We start from the raw sequence: 17,651 nt of genomic DNA on the forward strand, positions 1-17,651 counted from the left end.
AAATGAGATTTTCCCCGGAACTCTAAAATCTTGGTGAGCCAGTTTTATCCCAAAGGATTGTTCTCAATTCCTGTCAGTCAACTTTCCAGTTTTACAAGAACTGAGTAAGACCACAAGACTTGAACCAGAAGCAAAAATGTCTTCGATGTTTGCACTGCAGCATGCAGACCTCAAACAAGAGGAGGGAAGATGCACTCTGACCACTTCATGTATTCTAGGCTTTGCACGGCCTCCAGTGATCATCAGAGCTCCTTGGCTGGACACTGTCCACATCGTAGGATGAAAACAATTAGTTATATTCAAAGGGAACTGGGGCTTCAACGGAGCCCACGGGCACCTCACATGCTGTTGTGAGTCCCCAGCTTCCGTTTGCTCCTGTGATAGACTGCCCTACTGGGTAGAAATTGCTCAGTGTAGCATATAAAAAAGTAGTGTCCACTACTTCTAATTATGCTGTGGGAATAACTGGCTTCTCTTCAGATTAAATAAATCTTCAGTCTTTTACAGTTCTACCACGAAACTCAGTGGAGTCATCAAGTCCTGTGTTATCCCCCAAAAGTCTTCTTTGCCTATTTCTAAAGGCATTTCTTGTAGGCATTCAAGAAGAAAATGAAAAACCCAAAGTCTGAGTTTCAGTTAGAGACATAAGGGCGACAGTCGCTCCTTCAGCTGTGGTGGATGCAGTCACTAAGCTCCTTTTGGCTACAGCACTTTCAAATGGAGCAGAGACGTTCACTCAGGTGATGTTAATATGTATCAGAAATGAAAAACCAGACGTTGGTCATATCTATATAATTACTTTTGGAAAACTCATTGAGTCTTTTCAAGACAGGGGAATCAATTAGTGAATAGTAAGTTACTTTCAAAAAGAAAATCTGCCCGCAGTTATGTGCAAAAGTATTATTAGAAAATGTATTTCTGCACAGTGAATACATTCTTAGCTTAAAAATAAGACATTTGTTCAGAAAAAATTCAAACCACCTATTGGGGGGTACAGTAATATGTGCCCGTGGCCAGGAGAGGCTGAAGTAGTGTAGCTGCTTGATCCAGGAGTTCAAGACCAGCTTGAACAACATAGCTAGACTTCATCTTTTACAAAAAGAGCACGAAACTTTCCAGACTTTTGAGTCACATACAGTGTTCCAACTTGAAATTTGCCATTAAAACTAGAAGGTAATTTTTACACACACACACACACACACACACACACACACACACACACACACACACACACGTTTTAATTTTGAACACAGTGGAGTTTTGACCTCTCGATGTTTTAAGTAAGTAAAACAAAATGAAAAATAAGCTCAGAGTCTCCTTCGAGATTTCTTCTTTAAAAAGAAAATCAAGATCAGCTGCTCTCTTCATCAGTACGTGTACTAAAACAGAAACAATACAGGGAAGATCAGCAGGGCCCTGTGCACGGATGACGTGAAATCCGTGAAGCATCTCATATTTCAAATGAATAAACGAAAACCTAAATCTGAATCTAAAGCTGTGTTGGGTGAAGCCATGAGAATTTAATCTCCCAGGGAGCAGAATGAATGCAAGCTGTTTCTAAGGATCTGAATCCTAGGTGCCGCAAAGAGAACACCCGTCACTTTCCACTAACGGGTTTTCCCTCCTGCAGCCTCAGGGTTAACCTGGGCGGTTCTGAGGCAGCTCGGCAATAGTTTCTGATGATAGTTGGGAAGAAGACTGCACGAAAGCAGCTCGTCAGCCGGCAGGTGATGTTCAGGTGTCTTTACTGTGTAAGTATGTCCTTTTCATCTGTGAAAGGCACATGCACCATGAAACTGAGCATCTATCAGACAAGTCATGCCACACTGAGTTAGTTCTCCTGAAGAATGAAGTTCACTTGGACAAGATAGGTAGCCTTCCCAGGCTTAGGTGAGAAAAGCGGGTCCTTTCTCCTATGAGGGTCTCTACAGTCCTGATCCACACAGATCTGATTACCCACAAGCCTTTGAAGCACCGTGCACCCAAACCACGCTCTCTTAATTTCACAGGAGCTCGCTGCCGCTTGCTTCCTTAGATGGTCCTTTCCCCCATTTTCTTCCGCTTAAACAATCCCACCTAAGAAATGAAGACTTGAATGGACAAGAATCATTTCTTGTTATGATGTATGCAAAAAGTATTATTTGTTTTTCATAAGTGTGCCATTCACTCTCATGTTTATCTTTTTACTTTTCTAATCATAGCCAAATAGAGCCAGTGAGGGAAGGCAGAGCTTGCTGGTGGTAGATAGCAGTTTTGGCGGGATGACCCTGGAGGCAGTCTGGATTAGAGCCAGCGGTACCCACGATACACCTTCCCAACTCAAGGATAGACATCTAGGTGCCAGTGAGCTGAGAGGGGCTTTCCTGAACACAGAGTCTCAGCACAGGAGGCCAGTGACATGCATCCCACGTCTCCAAAAAGTACCTTTCAGAAGCTGTGAAGGGTTTCTCGTCGGTCTTTATTTTTATCTAATTTGTCTAGTACCTATTTTAATGCCTTAAACTTTTATTTTATTTAATTTTAAACTTGTCACTGACAAACAAAATTGTAACCTATTTATAGCACATGGCATTAGGTTTTCGTGTATGTACCCTGGATTGGTTAAACGGAGCTTCGCGATATACCCGCTAAACAATGTGCAAGACCATGATGAAACCGTGCTCTGCAAGGCATTAGAGTTTATTTCTGGCATCGGATGGCACTTTGGTGTCTCTTGACCAGCATCCCTCCAGCCTCCCTACTCTCTATTCCGTTCTGTTTCTGTGACCCCAGTTATTTTTTTAAACACTGTGGATAATGGTGAGAGCATGCAGTGTTTGCTTTTCTGTGCCTGGATGGCTTCTTTTGGTGACTTCTGTATCTATCCATGTTGTTAAAATGGACTGTTTCCTATCAGGAAGGATGAATGCTATTCCATTGTAGAGATAGACCACATGGCCTGTATCTCTCCATCAGCGAATGGGACCCTGGTTTGATTCCGAGTCTTGGCTATTGCCAATAACCCCGGGAGTCAGGTGCCTCATCATATCCTAGGGTAGGACTGCTGAGTCATTTGGTATAGTTTTAGGTATAGGATTATGGGAGAACTGCATATTTTCACTTTTAGAGAAATATCCTAGTGTTTTCCATAATGGCTATGATTTCATCATTGACAGTTTCATTTGCCTTACGGTGGAGACTGGACCCAGGCTCTCACACGTGTTCAGTAAATGCTCTATTTCAGAGTGAAATCCCCAGATTCTCACCTTGTATTTATTTATTGTCCTTCTTGATAATAGTTATCCTAATAAGTATGAAGTGATGCCTCATTGTCATTTTAATTTGTGTTTCCCTGGTGATTAGCAATGTGGATCATTTTTTTTTTTCATATACTTGCTGGCCATTTGTATGTCTTTTTTGAGAAATGGCTCTTCAGGTCTAGGTTCCCTGAATTTCAATGACCAAGTTAAAGCTAGCAGCTAAGTGATTTGTCTCATCCGTTCACTCATTAATTCATTCAAAATATTGAGTGCCTGCTCTCTGCCAAACACTGTCAGGAGAAATATATCCAGGGACATAGCAGTGCCTCTCTTTTCGTGAGATTTATATTTAAAATGACAACACCGGCTCTTACTAAGCACTTGCTCTACGTAAAGACACATCCCCCGTGTTCTCATTTGCTCCCCACCGCTCTGTCTAGTCTCCTGTTTGGACCACTTTCTGCATAGAGAGCTAGAAGTCCAGAAATAAAAGTCCCTGGTCCAAGGGACAACAGATACAAACCCCCAGTCAGGCTCCCCAGGGAGTCCTTAGACCATGATGAGGGAGGGAGCGTCCCAGTCCCTGAAGCAAAGCCCCATGCAGGTAAGGTTAAGGAACCCGTGCTGAACAAGGCTCACAGCCTTCATAGCTCTGTTGTGCCTGAATCCTAGGACCCCCAAGAAGACCACCAGGAAGCCACACTTCCGAATGCAAAGGCAAGGTTTCATTTATTAAGTATGAGCTAGCTTGGGTCCTCTGCCTCACAGTCTGACACACAGCAGATGGAGGGAGAAAGACCCCGTATATTTTTGTAAGGGGTTTATAAAGACAAAACCAGAAAACAGCCACAAGATGACAGTCCCAAAATACAGAACTACTTATCCTATATTACAATTGGCTAAAGATTAGGTAAAGCTCAGCTGTTAGTTCCTGATAGGCTATTATTATCTAAGGGGCATAGCAACAGCCCTCCTGGTTACCTCTTCCAGACATCTGCTGACCCTTTGGTGACCGCAGGGGCTGGTTGAAAATTACCCAGCTGATAGGGGAAGTTGGGGGGTCAACATTCTCTGTATGACTACTGGTAAGGGAATGGGCTGCAGTCAGCAAGTTTGTGTAACTTAGGTTTCTCCATTAGCTAATACTTCCTCTAAGGAGGGGTCCTGCAGCCTTCAGCTTCAGCAGGGGGCTGGGGTCTCAGCCTTCACCTTATTTTGGGGGCTGTTGGCCTTCAGCTTTTCCTGGGGACTAGGGTGAGGTTCAAGGTCCCCAAAGGGCCCAGCACAGACATGGAATCTTTGCCAGTCTCACAGTTCTCCTACCGGCTCACATCTAATTGGAAGACACTGTGCCATCCAAAAGGAGTTTGTATGTCCTGGTTAGCCTCCATTGTCCACTTGACATAACACAGAGTCATCTGGGAAGAGGGAACCCTGCCTGTAGAATTTTCCGTCCAGATCAAACTGTCCTGGGGTCGTCTTGTTTGATGGTGAACATGGAAGGGTCCGTCCCACTGAGTGTGGTGCCATCCCAGGGCAGCTGAGACTGAGCCACACACTCTGCTCTGGTTCCCGCTGTACTCCGCTGTATTCCCATGTGCAGAATAAGCAGGCCAGCCTTCAGACTCTCTCAGTGGTGACCTAAGACCTGAAAAGTGAAAACACAGAAAACCTTTCCTCTTCCAAGCTGCTTTTGCTCACAGCACCAGAAAAGCAAACCATGGAACACATTCTCTAGAACCCGAGAATCTCTCTGCTGATGGGGGTCTTTGAGGACTCAGGCTTAAAAGGCCAATGGAGGAGAGCAAAAACAAACAAAAATACAAACAAAGCCAACAGGGAGGAGCAGTGATGGATGAGAACTTCAGAATAAGATTTGCTGCCCCCCCCCCAACACACACTATATCCTGTTGCCCATTTCTGCTTTCTTTGTTTGTTGGGTGATCAGACAGAATTTAAATCTCAGCTCTGCAACACTTGGCTATGTGGTACTGGGTTCAGAAAGGTTAGTACTTCTCTGAGCGACAGTAATCTAATTTATAAAACACTAGGAGTAGCGCATCTTATAATGGCATTGAAAGGATCATTTAAGAAGCAAAGAAAAGTGCTAGGAAAGGTCTCTGGCATGCATAATTGTTCAAGACTAAAGCATATTGATTTTACTTATAGGACAATACTATGTTGTTTCAATGAGCATACTATACTCGATCATCTCCAGTGTTTTTCCTGTACTTTCTCCTTTGCCTGTCTAGCTGATCAAGCTTTGTACTTGAGTTGAGCAGAATTAGGTCTTTGACTTAGTCTGTGCCCTAGCTGGTTGCAGTTGCTGTAACTAAAGAACTGTAGACTGAGTGACTATACGTAACAGAAATTTATTTCTGATGGTTCCTGAGGCTAGGAGTTCTCAGATGTGTTTGACGGAGAAGGACTCTTTCCTGGTTTATAGGTGACTGCTTACGGCTATGTCCTTATGTAGTACAAAGGGAAAGGGCTGTGCAATTTCTTTTTATAAGTTTCGTGATCCAGTTGGCAAGGATCCCAGCCTCATATTCTATCACCTCCCAAAGGCACCACCTCCTCCTGCATCACATCGAGGGGTTAAAATACAATTTATAGACAGATGGATAAATCTAAGGTATTTCTTAGAAAGAAAGAGAGCAGGCTACACCCCTAATGTCAGTCTTTGTGTGTGCTCTACCCTGGACAATTTGACCAAACATTCAAGGGCATATGATGGCAACAACATAGCCACGTCATTGTCTCCTTAGGACAAGCAGTGCCACTTGGGTAAAGTTGATATTTGATTAGATGTTTTCTTGACATTTTTCACTGAAACCAGCCATCTCTTTAATAATTCATTTAATGTCTGAAATTTTCTTCACATTTAATCTCTGTTTCCTAGTGTCATTGGAGATAAAAATATATAGAGATTGTATAACATACAAATAATTTAGTAGAAAAACTGCTGTTTTTTTCTATTATGTGTGAAGATCAGATGAAGCATGATTAATAAAAATTCAGAGACAGATACTGGTGTTCAACTTGAATACCAGAAAAGCAAAGCAGTCAGCTAACTGGCTCTTACATTGACTTCAGTCCAAAATTGGTGATCCTGCCTCCAGGAAGCCTAAGAATGAGATTGAGACTGAGAACTGTCTCCTCGCATTTTATAATTCAGACGCTACATGAGGACCACTGTGCCAGGGAGGTGCATTTAGAGCTACTCGAGGCTCAGTGTACCACAAAGCTGCATGTAGAGGCCACGTAAATAGGAGACGTGGGAGTCCAGCACACGAGGCACTGATAGACGTGTGTGTGTGTGTGTGTGTGTGTGTGTGTGTGTGTGTGTGTGTGTGTATGGCTCAATGACTTGGCTGTCCTGTAAGTCATTGCTGTAGAGGCTGCAGAACAAATGTTTCAGAAGTCCCAACCTGAGCTGTGAGCTACACACAGAGGTGTTCAGGTGCTGGGGGATCCACTGGTGCCCCCAAAGGTGAGGTGATGCCATGGAGGTACTTAGCCCCAAGCTCAGAGAACTTCTTTGGTCAGCTGTATGGCTCTGAAATGCGTTAGTGAAAAATGGTCTCAGCAGGCAAGAATTTTACATTATGGATATAGCTCTCTGGCAGGGCGTGGTTATCAGTAGCTACAAATAACCAAGGAAATGGAACTTAGTGGAATACTACAGTTTTTTAAAATTGTGCAAAATCAATCTAAAGCACCTTTTTATGTTTGTTTGTTTGTTTCTCTAGTCAGGGTTTCTCTGTGTAACAGTCCAGGCTATTCTGGAGCTTGCTTTGTGGACCAGGCAGGCTTCAAACTCACTTATATCCGCCTGCCTCTGCCTCCCAAGTCCTGGGATTAAAGGCGTGCGCCACCACCACCTGACCTAAGGCACCATTGAGGATTTGAATGTGTTTCCATAGAACAATGATACATTTTGAGGATTGTGCTTTCTAGAAAGTACCGATTAGGGAAGGAGGGGAGTGTTCCCTGATTGTACACAACACTTTCTCATGCCTTCTCAGCTTATATCCAGAGAAAAGGATATAAGCTTCATTTATAAGGATTTTGAGACTCACGGATTTCCAGAGATGGCAACTGAAGGTCAAGATGTGAATGTCTTCCTCCCTGGCACATCCAGTGTCCAACAGTTAAAATTGCACCTACAAGTCATTTCCTGCTGCTGGGAACGGACTGTAAGGGCCAAGATTTTCTGAGACGTCACCTCTTCATTAATTGTCCCCATCTCTAAGCCGAAAGTCCTGTTGACAAAGGCAATGCATCACTTGGCTTTTGGTCAGAGAGATGGTTCTGGCCCCATAAAATAAGCAGGTTTCAGACCCAGGGAACCAGGGCTGGGGTCCAGCTGAGACTTGCTATTACCCTCAGGATCCTTTGTGATGCTCCTGGCCTATTCTCCATAGTCGGTGAGAAAGCAAAGCCTGCTGGTTATGAGTTGGCTGTGCCATAGCGCCCTTCCACCCATCTTGGCTGTGCTCATCTGATGTTGAAATGAGGCACAGCGCTGCCAGGATGAAGAGGAGATAGAGCTGGCCAAGGACATGGGAGAAGCGCATAGCACTTCTCAAGCTCAAGAGAGGGTGAGGGAGAGTCCCAAAGAGCATGCTACCCATATTGACCCAGTGGCTCCGGAAGGTGACAGCTGGTAATTAGTAATGAATGTGGGCAACTCACACCCCACAGGGCCCACAGTGAAACCTCCCTGCTCCCTGCTCCAAGCTTGTTTTCAGTGGCAGCCGGCCCCAAGGAGGCTGTCTTCCAAACTGCGGCCTGCAGGGAATGTGCGATGCTCCCTCCCCAAGTCTGTTTCCTCAGGCATCCCTCTGCCACGGAGAAACCTGACCCCCAAACAGTCTGGCACTGGGCGTGAAGCTGTCCAAATGCAGCAGTGACATTTTCTGGCCACTACCTTGGCTCTCTGTGAAATCCCATCTGGCCTTCCAGCCTCCACACCTGCTCGGCTCTTAACAGCTCCCTTGGGCCAGCCTCCAGCTGGGCTCCATTTAGGGAAACAAGAAGGAGGACAGGTTTCTCAATAGAAATGACAGTAAGGTTCACTTTGTTCATTGACATCATTCTAAAAGTGAAGTGGAGGCCAAAAGTGTTGAGGTTGTCGTCCCTAAGTCAGCCAACTACTGCAGGGAATTAAGGCAAACAGAGGGCCTGTTCTCAGTGAGGTCAACTGAGCCAGTCCCTGCCTCCCGCCACCCATACCTCCACAGCGTTCATGGGTGAGGGAGCAGAGAGCAATTCTTCAGTGAACACAGTGTGCTAGATTAATACAGCAGTGTGGACAATTTGGACACATAACCAGGAGCACTTTAACTTTACCCCCAATCCATCACTCTTCACGTGCCCTCTTGGAAGAAGAAGAGACAGGAAAGTAATCAGAAAGACAGGAATGGATGTTTTCAGGTAGCTGGGGCTTTGTTCTCAAACCTATAAGAAATTGACCAGGTTGAATTCAAGGCTCAGCCTGACTGGTATTTGAGCAGATAGCGCTCCAGCTACCTAGTTCTAACCTCCCAGCAAGCCACTGGCCACAGCAATAGAGTAAGCTTCAAAGAGGTTGTTGATAGTTCTGCAAGGGAGGAAATAGAAAAGGAGGTGAATTGTCTGTGGAGAAGACAGATTCTGCATTCTGAGAATCTCAAAGCTGCCCTTCCTCCCCTACCAAAGCTGGTAGAGAGGTTTCAAGTCGTTTCTTGAGTCTTAAATTCTTAACTCGAGTCTGAGGTTACCGAGATCTAGACAAATGAGTCCAATTCTCTTCTACTCTGACACATCCTGGCCTAGCATCCGCTCTAGTGGCTGCTGGTTTGATGGGATCCTGCAGGGCTCAGAGGTCACCAAAGATCTGTTGTCCTGTTTAAAAAGCTACAGTGTTGAGGGACCGAGGTAAATGGGGCATTCACCCCTTTCCCGAGACACCTACACTCAGACACTCTGGTAGACTTTCTGCCATTTCTGGTCACTATAACCTGTTCGTCCAAGAGCTGCGCTGAAGAGAACAGTAGAATTCTGGGAAACTGGGAGTCTACTAAAGTCGCACAAACAGGCTGAGCTAGCTAAACACTGTTTTGGTCAGAAAGCCTGCAGTCTGAGAGAATGCATTTCTGTGTGCTCCTGCACAGCCATGGGTTACCTGGACATGCATGAAAACACGAAGCCTTGAAGAGACCGTTTGAAGCAGTGCTGTAAATATTTTCAAAAGAGAAACACATTTTTAATTTGAACAGTACAGAAGGGGTCCTTCAAACACTTCCTCTCCTCCCTTTGCTCCTTCCCTCCCAACATCCTTTCTCCTCTCCTTGGCCTTCCCTTCTCTGTTCTTTCTCCTTCTTTTCTTTTGTTCACTCCTTCTCTTCTGCCATCAAAGAGTGCTGTGAGGAGCAGAGAAAGTCCTGAGTCATCACGTCCCCAGTGAATGTGCTAGTAACTTGGGCACAGCCATGCTACGGGCCAAAAGTCTCAGACCTCGGGAAAATGACCCAAGTCCCCTTCCCCCAGCAGTGAGGTACATAGAAACGGCAGACCCTTTCTCTGGTCCATATGCGAATGTTGAGAGTGTATGCAGGAAATGTCCTCCATAGCTATCTCCCCTGACTCCCCTGCTAGATATTTTCAGCCTGAAGACTGTTCCCTTGCAGAGAAGGCTCCTACAGAGTTTAGATAACCTGCTTCCTTGTTCAGCTGGGTACTAGGTAAGCCCCAAATCCTTCTTTAGCCTGCCTTTCTCTTCACTTGTATATTACAAACATCCTGAGCTTTGGGGTTTCTCCATCAGAGACCTTCCATCCCAGCTTTTCTGTGTCTTTCTCTGTGCAGTTTTTGTTCATTCTCTTGCCATCCTAGGTCCCTGGGGCTGTGCTGGCTGCGACCAGGGTTTTATCAGAAAGGAGCTTTCTGGAACTTAGGAGCTGGCCGCTGTTGGTGTCTAGGACCAGATCTGAGCTGAGAGCAGTCCTTGGACTTGGTACTTTGTTTCACTTGACAAATGTACTTCATTCTTTTCCTTGAGTAGGAAGGTTTTCCCTGCTTGTCGATGCAAGTGATAGGTAGAGAGAAGGTCAGTACACACAAGCTCTCAATTCTGCTTCCAGCCAATTCTGTCTATCAGCTGCTGTAATGCTGCCCACAATTAGATCACACTGTGTGCAGTTTTTCTATTATTCATCAAGAACATGCTTTAAGAATACTCCATCAACCAAAGATAACATGATTTGTTTAATCAGTGCGCTATTGAGGCCATTTAGATGGTTTCTGATTTTTCATGCTGATGCCCATTTTTGTATGCATGGTCCATAGATAGCACCATCTCCAGGCAGTAAACTCCCACATGCTGAGAAGGAAGGCTGGTTTAAAGCTGCATGTGTTCTAGTGGTTTTGATACATTCTTCAGATTTCTCTTTAGAAGAAGGAAGTCAGTTCAGAGCCCTCTGCTGCCAGAAGAGTGTGTGCCCATCTACAGACTCTTCAGAAGATTATCTTCCTCATTTTGATAGTAGAAAAAATAATATTTAACTTTTGTTTCAATTTACCATTTTCCCATTTGTTTTTGAGATGATAGTATATTTACATCATGCCTACCTTCCTTTCCTCCCTCAAAACCCTTCCATATATCTTTCCTTCATCTCTGCCAAATTCATCACCTCTTTTTTTTCACTGTTATTGCATTAATATATATATTTATACATATATGTGGTGTGTGTGTAAACAAACATATTCCTAAATATAACCTGGTAAGTCTGAATAATGCTACTCTTCTGTATATTTTTAGGACTGACCATTTGATACTGGATAGCGAGTTGGTGTGCTCTTCCCTGGGGAAGATAATTTCTCCTGCTCTCAGCCTTCCTTAGTAACCTGTGATTCTTTCTGTAGGACTGTGGCCTCATGTGCTTTCTCCTGTCCACTAGTCACTCCACATTTTTAAAGAACTCTTTATATATTGCAAATTAAATTTTATATGTGTTTCATTTTTGAATCTAATTTATCAGTTAATTATATATGTGATCGTTTTACAAAAATTTATTTTGTTGCCCCATGGAGAATTGAAAATCGAAAATTTACAATTACAATTGTAAAAATTACAATTGAAAATTTATACAACTTGATGTACCAGCTCTGTAGAGATATCAATAATTTTATTGGTGGCTCATATATACGCGAACAGTCTTTTAAAAAAGATGTTGTTTTCCCCAATACAAAAACTAATTTTTGAAAGTGTTTCCTCTGTGCCAATATTTATGCTAAGCTTTGGCACAATATTTTGTGTGACATCAATAGGGCAGGAATTTCCGATACTGAGAGTGGCAAAGAACGCACTGAGGACACCGTTCATACACACTGAGTCCGTCCCCAGTAAGCCTGAGTCTAGTTCATTGCAAGACTGTTGTTCTCGTCTTTTCAAATGTGGTGGTTTGAAGGAGAATGGTCCCAATAGGCTCATTTATTTGAACGCTTGGTTCCATATATTTGAACAGTTGGTGGAACTATTTGGGAAGGATTAGGAGGTGTGGCCTTGTTGGAGTGGGTGTGTCACGGGGAGTGGGCTTTGAGTTCTCTCTCTCTCTCTCTCTCTCTCTCTCTCTCTCTCTCTCTCTCTGTCTCATGTTCATGGATGAGATGAGAGCTCTCAGCTACTGCTCCAACATCTTGTCTACCTGTCTGCTGTCATGTTTCCCACCATGATGGTCACCGACTGCAACCTTTTGGAATCATGAGTCACCTACAAACCCTTTGGCCATGGTCATGGTATCTCTTCACAGCAATAGAAAAACAACTAAGACAATGGGTCAGATTCTTCTTTTGAAGAAGAAAATAAATTTGTTGGGATTTTGTGAATGTTATATGGGGTCCTGGCTTACTGTTTAGAAGTTGTATCATGTTGTTCTTAAGTGTTGATTTTATTTTAAACAAGAAATTAATATTACTTGGCAAATTCTCTCATGCTGGCTGTGGGTGTTCAGGTCTGCTAAGCTTGCTCACATAATTGGGGGTTAGGCGGGGCTCAGGCAGAACTGATAAGCTAACTGGCTTGTTTCTCTAGATCCCTTCTGCACAGTGTTTTCTCTGTACTTTCTTACAGTCCTGGTTGCCCCAGAATCTTTCATGTCTAGTTTCTCTCTCCAGAGACAGGAAGACTTTTCTACTACAGCAGTATTTGTCTGTCATTGTCACCTTGACAGTAGTTATCCTTAGAATAAAGCAACTGAAGAAAATATAAAGCTTTCCCATGCTGCTAATATCCTGTGAGTTTTTGGTCCCTTTCAAATCTACTGGCTCTTAATCATCACTAAAACTAGTTATTTTCTAGTTTATTCAGAATTTGGAGCTATTTGAGAGAGATACAGTTTGATAAGCTCTTCAGATCTGCACCAGGAGGTTTCATTTCCAAGTTGAGTGTCTTGAATTGTGATGTGCTTTCAAGGTTTAGCTTCACTTAGTTATGGTTTTGAGTTGCATCATTTGAAAAAAATCTAAATTTGTATATCTTATCTATGTTTATCAATTTTTGGCATAAATTTGATTATATTTTGATGATATGATTTTATTTTCTGTGAGATCTATAGTAATGTTTCATTTTATGTTTTTGATATTATTTAAGCTTTTTCTCCTTTAGTTAGTTTTATTAAGGGATTATTAATCATTTTAATCTAGTTCGTGGGGGTGAAGGATCATTGCAGGTCTTTCTGTGTTCACTGAACTGTGTGGATGTTGTCCTTCACAATGGAGCCTGGCTGTCATTTTTGGAGAGTGACCTTCTGTCCTAGCATCAGTCTGGGTTCTTTGGGTGTCTCTACAGAACCCCCTTGACCAACAACTCAGCTGAATACAACCCAGTCCCACCACTGGAAGCCTTGCCTGGCTACAGAAAAAAGCCAGTTCAGACTCCATATCCTCCATTACTAGGAATCCTCAGTAGGGTCACCCTCCATAGCCTCCAGAACTCGGGGTCCTCAGTAGGGTCACCCTCCATAGCCTCCAGCACTCGGGGTCCTCAGTAGGGTCACCCTCTATATCCTCCAGAACTCGGGGTCCTCAGTAGGGTCACCCTCCATATCCTTCAGAACTCGGGGTCCTCAGTAGGGTCACCCTCCATATCCTTTAGTACTAGGGATCCTCAGTAGGGTCACCCTCCATATCCTCCAGCACTCGGGGTCCTCAGTAGGGTCACCCTCCATATCCTTTAGTACTAGGGATCCTCAGTAGGGTCACCCTCCATATCCTCCAGCACTCGGGGTCCTCAGTAGGGTCACTTTCATAGATTCCAGGAAGCTCCCACTGCACTAACTTTCCCCACCTCCCCAGCCCAGTGTTTTCTAATCCCAGTTGTCTTTCCCTGCACACATACTCTTTCTCCATCCCTCCGCTAACTGAAGCACGATTGATATAAAAGCTCAGAGAATTGAAAATGGCTGCACCAGCTTGTTTATTAGGTCCTTTTGCTTGGAATATCTTTTGTTAGTTCTTTACCAAGAGGTAATGTCTATCCTTGAGGTTGAAGTATTTCTTGGTTGCAGCAGAAGGTTGGATCCTGTTTTCACATACATTCTGTTAATCTGTGTCTTTTTATTGGAGTCATTTAGGCCATTGACATTGAGAGATATTAATGACCAATGATTGTTAAGTGCTATTATTTTCTTGTTGTTGATGGTAGTGGTGGTGATGGTGGTGTGTGTGTGTGTGTGTGTGTGTGTGTGTGTGCATGTACATGGGCATTGTGCACTTCCCTTCTTTTGCTGGTGTGAAATTATTTATTCTGTGTTTTCTTGAGTGTAATTAACCTCCTTGGTTTGGGTTTTTCCTTCTATAGGACTGGATTTGTAAATAGATACTGTTTGAATTGGACTTTATAATGAAATATCTCATTTTCTCAATCTATGGTGATTGAAAGTTTTGCTGGGCACAGTAGTCTGGGTTGGCATCTGTGGTCTCTTAGAGTCTGTAGCACATTTGCCCAGACCCTTCTAGTTTTTAGACTCTCCACTGAGAAGTCGGATAAAGTTCTAATAAGTCTGCCTTCATATGTTACTTAGTCTTTTTCCTTTGCAGCTTCTAATATTCTTTCTTTGTTCCGTATGCCTAGTGATTTGATTATTAAGTGGCATGGGGACTTCCTTTTCTGCTTCTATTTGGTGCTCTGTATGCTTCTTGTTCCTTTATACACATCTCCTTCTTTTCATTAGGAAAATTTTCTTCTATGATTTTTTTGAAAATATTTTCTGGGCCTTTGACCTAGGATTCTTCTCCTTCCTCGATTCCTATTATTCTTAGGTTTGATATTTCATAGTGTTTCAGATTTCCTGGATATTTTGTCATGGACACTTTAGATTTAAGATTTTCTTTGATCAATGTATCCATTTCTTCTATTATGTCTTCGATGTTTGAAATTCTCTCCTCCATCTCTTGTATTCTCTTCGTGATGGCTGCCCCCTGTAGTTCCTGTCCAAATTCCTAAATTTTTTACATTTCCCAAATTTCCTCATTATATCTTTCTTTTATTCCTTTTATTTCCATTTTCAGGTTTTAATTGTTTCCTTCAACTGTTTGTGCTCTCTTGACTTTCAATTGTTTGTCAGTGTTTTCCTGGACTTCTTCAAGGGATTTTTTCGTGTCCTCTTTTAGAGCTTCTATCATCCCCATACAGACTGTTGTAAGGTCTTTGTCTTGTTCCTTGGCTGTGTTGGAATATTCTAGGCCTGCTGAGGTAGGATGACTGAATCCTAGTGGAGACGCATTGCCCTCGCTGCTATTGAGAGGCTTTTTATGCTGGTCTAGGTGCTGATTCCTGGATTTGTCTTTGGTGGGTGGGTGGGTGTTTTGTTCCTGAGTTTCTGTTTCCTCTCTTGATTTTATGAGAGTGTGTTGACTGTGTATTGCTTGTTTCCCTGGCCTGCTCTGCTGCTTACAGGGAATGCTTGTTAGAGGCTGGGGAAAGCCGAGGCCAGGAGATGGTCTAGTGCTAATGGTGATTCTGAGAATTGGGTCTGGGGGAACAGAGAGAGTAGAGGAGGTGCCTAAGCAGCCTACCTGGTCATCTGGCAGGTATGGTCTGCCTTTGAACAGGGGCCAGCTGTCAAAGTTGGGCTGGGACATAGCAATGGACAGGAAGGGAAGGCTGAGTGGGAAGGTGGTTTGAGGGATCCACAGGAGGTGTGGGGGATGGGAAGCTGCAGCTGGTGTTCTATTGTAGCATTAAGGGTAGGTGAGCCCTGACTCAGGGTCTATGGGGTAATAGAGAGAGTGCTTGTGTCCTTTTTTCTTTACCACCATCTGCTATTTATGCCTCTAACCTCTAGAAATGAATACTTGACTCTTCTTAATATGGTTCGTCCTTCCTATTTGTAATATCCATATTTATAAGCTGATGAAAATTTGTTTGTGTCCTTGTAATGAATACTTGTCATGCTTTTGTGTTCTTTTGTGCATTTGCACAGCATAGGAAAAAATTATATTACTTAGTGGGAACCTTCCCAGTGGAGTTTGGTCAGGTGACATTCCGTCTTCATCACACAGGGCAGAACAAACAGCTCCTACAGACCAGTGCAGCGGGGTGGGCTGTATCTTTCAAATTCCTTTACCTCAGATATTTTTAATTTAAAATTTTGTTTTCCCTTTGACCTATAAATTATTTATATGAAAAATTCTTCTTCTCTAGATCTGTGCACTGCAGTTCTCCCCCCCCCACCTCCTCCACCCCAGCTCTAGCTCCGTTAAAGGAAATCCAAAGATTTTATGTTTTATGGCCTTTTGACCAAATTTTAGAATATTTCTTGAAATGTAGATGCATGTTTCTATAGAAGACAAATGTGATGCGTTACATGTAACAATTAAGATTTTAATGTTGCTGGCAACTATTTTATGCCTATGCTAATACTTTACATGTTTGTCTTATTAGCCCAAGTTCTAAAAATAAAACCCTGACTCTGAAAAAATTGAGGGCAAGCACACTGGATCCCGTCGTCACGTTAGGCACCTGTATCCTGCCTGTTGTTGTCTTACCCCAGGAAAGGCTGGAAGGAGTAAGAAAGGAGAGAAAGCAAAGACACAGGGCGAGCCAGAAAGAAGACTCAGGGAGTTGTCTGTTGAGCCTGTTGTTCTACAGTCAAAGTCCAGTCCGTACAAGCTCCTGCAAAGGAGAAAGGGTACCAGAAGGGAAGAGGAGAGCAGGCATGTCCGAGAGGATGGGGAGAGCTCTGCTGAAGACCACGACCAGGGCAGACAGCAGAAAGGGCTGTGGGTGCAAGGGCAATGAATGTTGATATCGAAACTTCTGACGACAGACAACACAGCTTGAAACACAACTTTCATGAAATTTTATAAAATACCTAATTTGCCTTACTTCCCCCCTTTTTTTAGTTATTCGTTGACAATTTCGCACATGTATGCGCTGAATTCTGAACACTACTCTTTATTCACAAGATGCCCTCCTCTATTCTGAGCTTTGATGCTCCCCTTTGTTGGTATACCAAGTTTAATTGTTGCTAGCGTGAGCGTAAGTTGGAGCTATTTATTGGCATATGGGCTACTTGTCAACGACTACACCACTGGAGAAAATGACTCTCCCTCCCCAGCAGCCATTAGCAGTGTGTCCTGGATGGTACCCAAGGATTTCACTCACGAATTCACTGCACAAAACCTGCACGAGAGTGAATCTGTCATTGCTTTATTATACATGGAGAAGGGGCTCCTGAGTCTCCACCCCTCACTACGGAACCATGGGCTGGGGGGGGGGATGAAGAAAACCTGTGTTATCAATGCACAAGATACTTCACTGTTTGAAGGGACTGATGAGTGTCAATAGCAGACTAACTCCATGGCCATACTGATGTGGAGGACAGATTTCCCTGCCAGCTATCAGAACCTTCTAGTCTCCTGGGAAGAGGGATTTCTGGACATTGTTGCATATAGTTACTTTGCCACAAATGCTTTATAGTGTGGGAAAATTCAAATTTAATTTATAATTTCTTTTCACTCTACCATCAGTATAGTATAGATTTAATTTACCCTTAAAACCAAAGACCTTCTAATTCCTGACCCTGAGAGTTTGTCTTCCCAGTATGCTCGATGATTTGGATTGGGCTCTGATTTCTTTTCTAAGATCAAAATACATTATGTATGTGTATGAAAATGTTATGAAGAAACCCAATGCTATGTGAAGACAATCCATGCTAAGAAAACCCACAAAAAGATCATGGGTCTTCATATTCATAATTCTGTTAGCTTGATTTAAGATCCCAAAAGTTAAAAAAGCTTATAAAAGCTGTTAAGCAACATGGTCCATGTAAAATGTCAATCCTAAATGGTCCCTGCTTGGGGAATCAGAAGAGGATTTCATTCGATTTTGCAGTGGCTCTCAGATTTTTTTTTTTGTTTTTTTTT

General features: G+C 43.2%; 1 non-coding gene across 1 annotated transcript; it reads left to right on the forward strand.

Moving 5' to 3' along the window:
- Positions 1-1,357: 1,357 nt before the first annotated feature.
- On the forward strand, positions 1,358-1,460 carry LOC113457783. The gene has a single exon (XR_003378279.1). It is a non-coding gene; the product is annotated as a U6 spliceosomal RNA (small nuclear RNA).
- The last annotated feature ends 16,191 nt before the right edge of the window (positions 1,461-17,651 follow it).

The sequence above is a fragment of the Microtus ochrogaster genome, linkage group LG5, assembly GCF_000317375.1.
Source record: "Microtus ochrogaster isolate Prairie Vole_2 linkage group LG5, MicOch1.0, whole genome shotgun sequence".
Lineage (NCBI taxonomy): Eukaryota > Metazoa > Chordata > Mammalia > Rodentia > Cricetidae > Microtus > Microtus ochrogaster.